Below are 6,168 nucleotides of genomic sequence, written 5' to 3'. Positions count from 1 at the left end.
ATTATTTAAAAAACATTTTATTTTATTAAAAAAATTTTTTTAAAGATTTTTTTTATTCATTTGTCAGAAAGAGAGAGAGAGAAAGCATAATGGGGGAGCGACAGGTGGAGGGAGAAGTAGGCTCCCTGCTGAGCAAGGAACCCCAGGTGGAGCTCTATCCCAGGACCCTGGGATCATGACCTGAGCCAAAGGCAGACACTTAACTGACTGAGCCACCCAGGCATCCCTTAAAAAAATATTTTAAAAGATAGTTGATTTCTCTTTTCCCCTAAGGATATGCTTTTACTTTTTAAAAATTCTTTTCTCCAAATGGTCAGAAATTTAATGACAGTTAATCAAATCAGACCAAGGTTAAGTGTTCTGTTTGGCATGATCTAGGAAATAACTATACACCCAGGAATCTGGAGATTTAAATTTTGTTCTTGGCTCTGTCACTGGTTAGTAGTATGGTAGAACAAATTGCTTTGCCCCATTGTACCTCTGTTTTTCCCATCTTTTTTTTTTTAAGATTTTATTTATTTATTTGAAAGGGAGAGAAATCAAGAGACAAAGCATGAGCAGAGGGGGAGGGGCACAGGTAGAGGGAGAAGCAGGCTCCCTGCTGATCAGGGAGCCCAATGCAGGACTCAATCCTAGGACTCTAGGATTGTGACCTGAGCTGAAGGCAGATGCTTAACTGACTGAGTCACCCAGGCGCCCTCAGTTTTCGCCATCTTTAAAGTGAGAAAAATGTGCCTTAACAGGCTCAGAGTGAAAAACAGATAACATGGAATCATCTGCTTCCATTGATAAAAGGATGTAGGTGCCTGAATTTGGGAAGGAGGCAGTACCCGAGGTGTCTTGTGGCATCCAGGAGGAACAGTGTGGACTCAACCCAGAAAATCCAGCTGTTGTCACAGGACATCTCCTTGCTTGCTTTCTCCTCTCTTCCCATTCAAAACAATACTATTCTGGTCGCCTATAGAAATAGCACCATAGGCCAACAAGGAACCCTGAATGAAAAGGTGCCAGTTGAGCAAGCAAACAAAAGAATTTAATGGCTGAGGGAGTCAAATTAATAGAACAAACAGAAGTACACTGTATAAGTATTATTAATATCCTTATCAGGACAAGATAATATTCTCATTAGGGCATTGACAAAACAAAACAAAACAAAATCTGTTAAGTATTTAACAATAGAGGAAATAAAATATGATTGTAAAAATTAATAAATCCTGAAGTATGAATATTTATATTGACAGTCCCACTCAGACTCAAACAGAATGAATAAAAAGAACACAACCTAGGCATATCGAAGTTCAGAATGAAAATTACTTTGAACTCCAAATTCTAAACACAGCCAAACTATCATTAATAGATATGCAAGAATTTCTTGAAAGAGAGGGATGTATTTCAACAAAATGAAAAATGAGGGCGCCTGGCTGGCTCAGTTGGTTAAGCGACTGCCTTCGGCTCAGGTCATGATCCTGGAGTCCCGGGATCAAGTCCCGCATCGGGCTCCCTGCTCAGCGGGGAGTCTGCTTCTCCCTCTGACCCTCTTCCCTCTCATGCTCTCTATCTCTCATTCTCTCTCTCTCAAATAAATAAATAAAATCTTAAAAAAAATGAATCAAAAAGAATAATAGATATAATACAGTAAACAGTGATAGTTAAAGAAATAAAATGTGTAGTTGTCTAAGAGTTGTAAAAATAATATAGAATAAAAAATCTCTACATGGGTATTGCTGTGGCTAGGGTGGGTTGTGCAGAGGAGAATGTGGGACTAGAGAACTCTAAATGTACGATTGTAAGTATTTATAGAAAAACACTTAAAATATGTTAAAACTTCAGTGTAACAAGTAGACAATTTTAAATAAAACACACAACTTTCAAACCACGAAAAAAACAGTAAAAAAATCCTTCCAATTAACAAATATAAGAAATGAAAAAAATCGAAGGACAAAAAATCAAAAACATAAAGTGAGAAACAGGAAGAAATCCAAGGATATTATTTATTCAGTAAATGTCATAATTGCATAAAAAGCCAAATTCTCTCAGCTTGTACTTTAAAAAAATATCCACCCATATGCTATGTGAGATGGTTACTGGAAGATAATTAATTAAAAAATAAAAAGGATATATACCATGCAAATATTTCAAAATGGAAATATAGTATAGTTATTATTAAGCAAGTAAAATTTAAGGTAAAAAAACTCCAATAAGATAATAATAATAAATTCATAATAAAAAGTATACAATCCCTTCAGACAATAGAAAGCTTACAGACTTATTCATTTTTAACAAAACTGTTGAAAATATAGAAAGCAAAATTTTATGGAAAAATAAATTCATAATCATAATGGAAGGCTAATATAACTCTCTCAGAATTGAACAGATCAAATAGACCTAAAATGTCAAGGTACAGAAGATTTGAATAACATAATAAACAAGTTTGGCCTAATAGATGCATGTAGAATTCTGTATTTCAAAGCTTAATACATAATCTTGTCACATGCACAAAGAAGGGTTATAAAAGTTGAACAAATACTAAGCTACAAAAATATTTCAAATAAATTCTTAAATGTCAATTGTCTCTCCCACCCATTTCAATACCTACATTCTTTTTTTTTAAAGATTTTATTTATTTTTGTGAGAGAGAGAGAGCGCATGAGCAGGGAGGAGAGGCAGAGGGAGAAGCAGGCTCCCCGCTGAGAAGGGAGCCCGATGCAGGGCTCTATCCTAGAACCCTGGGATCATGACCTGAGCCAAAGGCAGACACTTAACCGACTGAGCCACCCAGGTGCCCTCAATACCTACATTTTTGATGAAAAAAAAAAAGAGCAAAATCTTTTTCAAATAACTTCGGTTCAATTATACTAAATTTCAATTTAGCTTCAAATTTCATTAAAAATAAGTGATAAGGAAGCCTGTGGCTTCCTTCCCATCAAAAATGAGAACTAGGCAAAGTAGTACTTTTGGGTAAATTTATAGCCATAAATGCATTTATTAGACAGCAAAAAAATTATTATTCAACTCAAGAAACTAGGAAATTAACTCCCCTCCAAAAATGTAATTAGTAAAGATAATATAGGAAGGTAATGAACTAAAAAGAAGCTCATCCCCAAAGCAAAAATTTTGCTCTTTTTAAAGGGCAAACACACACACACACACACACACACACTTGCTCTTTTTAAAGGGCACACACACACACACACACACACACACACACACACACACACACCACAAGACTAACCTTTAGTGACTTCAATTTTAGGAAAGATAAATGGGCACTAAGTGTGAATATACATGTGCTTAGAAATGTCTATACAAATATATGAGACTTATGGCTAAGGACAGTAGCCTAATAACATATGTCCATCAATTCTCCCTCCCTGATTCCCTAATAAAGTGGTAGAAAAGAAAGAAAAGGCTAAAGGAATACACAAATAAAGAGAATAGGAATGAGGTCATTAGAACACAGAGTTTACATATTTGAAAGTTGAGAGCAGATGGAAGAGTGGAGATTGCTAGAGCAGAGCAGAGCAAAGCAGGGCCCAGAGTGCAGAGAGCAGATCTGTTCTCCAAAGGAGCTAATCTGCTCCATATTTATGGTTCCCAGATGCCAAGGTGCACCAGAATTGCCCAGCATGCTTGCTAAAACAGATTGCCGGACCCCATCCCCACAGTTACTGGTTCAGTAGGTCTGGGGTAGAGCCTGAGAATTTGCATTCCCACTAAGTTCTCAGCTAATACTGATGTTGTCGGTTTAGGGACCACATCAGGGAACTGCTGATCTGAATAATAATTTAGGATAGGCTCAGGACTTTGAATCATCAGGTATAATGGAAGGCAAGAATGAGACATGGACCAGAAAACAGGCTGCTTACCAAAAGTCTGTGTGCAGAACTGTTGTCCAGTCTGCTCTTCAGACACATGCAGATGCCCTACAGCCGGTAATCTGTCCTCGAGCAAGAAATCAGATGATTTTTTTGGTTGGAGCCTTAATGAAAATGCTTGGTGGGAATTTGTATCATTTTAATTTCCTGTGATGGTAATATACTTGTGCAATTAAAAACTAGGTATAGATTCTACACAGTGGTGGGATTACATTCCTGTCTCAATCTAAAGGGTCCTGGTCCTCAAGAAAGAGGCTTTCAAAAAAGGTGCTCTTTTTGTCCCTAGAAAAAAAAATTGAAAGGAAAGAAAAGAAAGTATCTTCACTCACACAGAGAGGAGTTCATTTCTCTATTCTGTCAAGAATCAGATTAGAGCCTGCACATATAGGAATCATGCACCTCTTAATATCCATATTTATAATGAAAACTTTTGCTAGCAAGGACTAGAGTAATGTAACTGCTATATTTGTAACTGTTTGTAATGTGTCGCAGAGCCCTGATTTTCTCACTAAGGTTGCATTATTTAGTGCCAGACAAGAAAGCTACAATTCATGAGACAATAATCATTTTCTCACTAAAAAATGAATGAGCCTTGTATATATGCCTGCTGGTTTATTATTTAAAAGTAGTTCAAGTCAAATCTTTATACCTTCAAATTCTATTTTTCTTTCTAAAAATCCTATGACCTAACAAATGTTACTTTAAAAATTCAAGAGTCCAAAATCAGATCCACTCTAAACTGTATCCACCTTCGCTTTACTTGTGTGAACTTCAGTCTCTATTTCAAATCTCAACTGAAACCAGTGTATATTTCAAAGCAAGTCCCAAGGAAGACTTTTGCTTTGGTCCTCAGTTGTATGGCACCCTAGCAGATCATGTTCATTGCTACACAATTTGACACCCAGCAGAGCTATTTTCCTTCCAATTCTTTCCATCCCAAGAATTTGTGACTAGATCCATTTGTATCTCAAGCTTTCATACTTTTCCTATATAACTTTTTTCTGCCAGCCCATTGCCAGCAGGCATGCCAGGACACTGTGTTGCCAACGTATCATAACTGAGGTAGCCAGTGTCTAGTCTTTGCTGCCTCACTTGGCTAGTTGACTCCTGTAAGGGCCCAAAGGCTATTCGGGATCTAACTTAGGTCAGTATAGGCTTACAATTAAATACATTGCAGGATAGTAGCAAAGTCCTATTTCAGTTATTTGGACCACAGAACAATTCCCAACTTTGAAAAATGGCTTCTAAGTTTTAGGGAGGAAAATATTTTTCAGGGTAATAAGAAAAAGAAATACAAAATTTAAATGGGTTAGCAACCAATTCCCACCTTGCTACTTTGTTTTTTGTTTTTTCAATTCATTTTTTTCTCTTTACATGAAAAAATCTCTATACTTACCAATTCTTTAGAAAATTCTTCCTCACCAGTTCTATAGCTCAGCTTCCCACTCTCTCTTCTTTCCCAAGCACTGCTGTGTTCTTTGGCCCCATCTTGCTCCTCATGGACCTGGATGGATAGCATCCCTCAAAGAGTTACTATGGTTCTCTGAGCCCTTCACCTCCTTGGCTGGCTATGGAGAGAATTGAACATATTTGTTGTGAAATACTTCCAGGGAAAGCATATTTATTACTTCAGAAGATATTTTAAGGAAGAGATTAAAATGGTAGTGGTCATTTAATGTTTCATTGGAAACCTACTTTGTATTACATCATATGACACAGAAGATTACCACCCCAATATGTCCAATTTTACCTGTCTTCTGACCAAGTTTCCAGCTTCCTGATGAACATCCCTCCCCCTCCCTGGTCTTACAGACATTTTAAGATTCGACATTTCCAGAATTTAAATGGCCATCATTCCTAATTATATACAGCTTGCTCTTTTTTAAAGAAAATTCCAAATGCCGTATTACCGATCACATGTATTTTGCATTCAGTACACAATTTTGTCCATACTAAGTATACATATTTGTTGAATTAAACAGTAAAGTAAAAATGTTTTCTACCTAAAACTTGTAACTAATGGTATTGCCACTAGCAACGTGGGGGTAGGGAAGGGTGTATAGAGAGTTGCCAGAGGTGTAAATAACATACTTTCTAGCTAAGGGACATGAAAGATCTGTCTTTTCATTTTTTTTCTTTCAGTATGTTCAAACTTATTTTTTTTGTCACTCATAACTCAAAAACAGTTTAATGGAAAAACTTCAAGTGTTATATATATATTAGTCCTTGATGAGAACTACAATGTAAGAATAATTTTACCAACATGGAATTTAAAGATTTTTTATTCATTGAA

The sequence above is a fragment of the Zalophus californianus genome, chromosome 2 (assembly GCF_009762305.2).
Source record: "Zalophus californianus isolate mZalCal1 chromosome 2, mZalCal1.pri.v2, whole genome shotgun sequence".
In the NCBI taxonomy this organism is placed as follows: domain Eukaryota; kingdom Metazoa; phylum Chordata; class Mammalia; order Carnivora; family Otariidae; genus Zalophus; species Zalophus californianus.
Note: the sequence above shows the minus strand (reverse complement) of the source record.